This window comes from Lolium rigidum, chromosome 6 (genome assembly GCF_022539505.1).
Source record: "Lolium rigidum isolate FL_2022 chromosome 6, APGP_CSIRO_Lrig_0.1, whole genome shotgun sequence".
NCBI lineage: Eukaryota > Viridiplantae > Streptophyta > Magnoliopsida > Poales > Poaceae > Lolium > Lolium rigidum.
In genome coordinates this window covers 194,370,069-194,373,278 of record NC_061513.1, presented here as the reverse complement: position 1 = coordinate 194,373,278, position 3,210 = coordinate 194,370,069, and positions in this window count along the sequence as shown.

Sequence of the window (3,210 nt, the reverse complement as noted above, 5' to 3'; positions counted from 1 at the left end):
TTTTAGCCGAATTTTATTTAGCTTGACTTAAAAAAAAAACTCATTGAAACGGATGGAGGATGGAGTATTTTTTGTTGTTGTAGTTGTTCGCTGGTATGTCTAAACTGGGAGGCCGCCTTACTAATTAAACTAGATGATTCCCCACGCATTGCTGCGGGAAAGCGTTGTCAAAAGAAATAGTTGTTATCAAAATAACTATGCAGCTAAAGTAAAATGCCTTAGATTTTGCGTACACCTACTATTAAATTTAGACTTTAAAGAAAATAATCAGGCAATGAATATAAGATGAGTGTGTCTAGTCAAAGGTAATATTATTTGAAGATCTAGGCGTAATTATTTTGTACTACCTCCTTTCTTTTTAATCGACACCCTGACATACATGCATGTAGTACTTACTAAGCATGGCTTCGCGTCGATTATTTCGGTCCGGAGGGAGTATATTACTACAGGATATCTGAATCAAGCAAACCTGGTTTTCAGCCTACATTTTTCTATATGTAGCGAGATTGCGGACCCCAATATTGAGCTACTAAGGCTGTCACAGTGTATATGATTGTGGACCCAAATCTTGAGCTGTGAAGGCTGTCACAGTGTATATGTTGTAGTAAGAGGACTATGGCAGTGAGCACATACGGACAAATAAGAATCAAGCTCACACTACGATGGCCTATTTATGTCCAGTGCACTAAGCCTTTGGACTGAATCTTGAACTGAGATGTGACTTTTGCATCTATCGATGCTTACAGCTCACTACTACTGAAGCGGCATTGTAGAAGGGAAGTAACCTGAATCAACAGCATACATACGAATAGAAATTCAGATTGGTAGCTGAACTTTGTTTTCCTATTATCACATCCCCCATTGAAAATCTCCACATGATCATTCATCATTCTTAGATGAACACCAGATCATTACTCTTCAGTTAATGGCACGGATATATTTTCTCGTCACCAGTTTAGGACCCATCTCTATTTCCCCAAGCATGACACATAAAAAGCTTTCTTTTGCTCTCTGCAAGGAGAAGATGAAAACTCAGAAACTTATAGCATTCTTGGCGACTTAACCAATCAAAGTAGAAAACTAAATGGGCATAGACATAGATACAAAATCCAGTTGCTCAAAAAGATGTAACTACCAAAATCTTAAAATTCTGAGTTAACCTGATTCACCGAAAGGAATATGAAGAATCCTAGTTGCAATCCTGAATGAATGTAGAAACTATTACTGAACCTCAATTTCTCTTGTATTTGCATGTATCTCCTGCGAGCTATCGGTAGCAGCAAGAACACAGACCACAAATTGCAACAAAATCAAGAAGGTTCAGCAAAATAAACTGAGGATAAATGACCAAATCTAGTGAAACTTACCAACTATGTCAAGAACGTGAATGGCTTGAGCTGATGAACGGACGAATCCAACGAAACGCACGGCAAGGAAATACCTGCAGCAAAAACGATGATGGCACAAAACATCCATGGCACATGAGAAAACCTAGTGCTGGGTGACAGGTGCGTACAATCTGGTCGAGGCGGCAGAGGGGGATCGGATCTCTCTTGGTCTCCTGGCCGAGTGAAGGCGACGGTGGACAAATAACATGGCAGAGAAGACTAAAAAGGAGGCCGGCCGGCAGCGGCTCGCTCGTCTCCCAGGTTACATTTGAGACGATTCGTTTCCCCACTACTACGGTAGGATGGGAAGTCTAAAAATCTGCAACAGCTGGTGGTGTGATAGGCGAGGAGTCAAGTTGAATATCGTGGAAAATAAATCCTAAGGAGGGCAACAGATTTGGCGATGCATTTAATTAGGGCATGGGATGTACGGGCGCAAAGAGAAACTGAAAAGAAAATGGTAAGGAAATTCCTTTGAGATAGTTTGATGATTGTAGTTACTGCCTGCCTGAGATCATGGTCTTGTACCATACCGTGCCAGCGGCCTCAACCTCCTAAAACAAAAAAAGTAGATAGTTAAAAAAGGTTTTCATTTATAGGGAGGAACACACTATACACTAAAATTCAGTAGCTGTCCAGATACTTGTATTGCCTACTTGTTCTATGGAAGAGTACCAGGTTGTACATACGCCGTAGAGAATGGAACTATGGCGTTTGGTTTTTTCCCTACTACCCATTAGATGAAAGTACAATGCTGGAAAGATAAGAAACACCATCTCATCATCCTCATCAGCCTTCCTTTTCTTAACAAGTTCTACGCCCCGTGAACTCATTTCAAGACTATAAAAAAGCAAGCAAGTAATGAGAAAAGGAAGCTACTACGTAAGACAGTAATAGACGATGCATAAATCCAGCAAGTAGTGGCAAAATACGGAGGCAATGCACATACCAAAATCAGGTGTGCTGACCGGGTCCCAAGATGGCGGCGGTTCGTCCACTCCAACTAGAACAAAAGTTGCAGGTTCCTATAAATAGATATTACAGTTATATTATAACAACACATCCCCATATATAAAAATGTAGAAGGAATGTAAAATAATCAGTGGACAACAGGTCCAGATTTAGACAAACCAACAAACCGGCAGCAGCCTGATGAGCCGCAAGCATACTCGATAAACAATGAAATGCCTTAGAATTTTACTAGGAGAAAAATAGATAGTATGTAAAGATAGAAACCCCATTATCTTATATACTGATGATAATTGGAAAGAAGAAGATCAAGTTAACCATGTATAAACCAGACAGTAAAGATAAACCATCTTATAGCTACTGAACTCAAACATTAGAAGAGCCCGGTCAGTTTACTGAACAGAGAAAGAAAGCTAACTAGTTGTGTATGAGGAGCCTCGTGTCCAAGATAGAGCTGAGTTCTGGACTCTGTTAAAAAGAATCAAACTCAATTCTATGACCCCTGGCTCATGCTGGGACATTTCAACAAGGCTATGTTCAAGCATGAGCATTTTTCTGCCACTAGAAGAAGTGTATCTCAGATGGAAAATGTCAGATAGACTAAGACTGCAATCTTCACGACCTTGTAATCTTAAGAATATGCCTCTAGTTACTGTTCTAATAATGCACAATTGTCTTAGTTTTAGTTCCCGGACGGACTCACGTTTCCATCCGTATCCCCGGATCTTAACCCGAGTGTGGATTGACACATCCTATGCACCGAGTGTGAAGTACATACCTTACATTTCATAGCAAATCTATCTTACTGTCCCCACATATTCATGTTTTTTTTACCAAAACAAAACAAAAATCT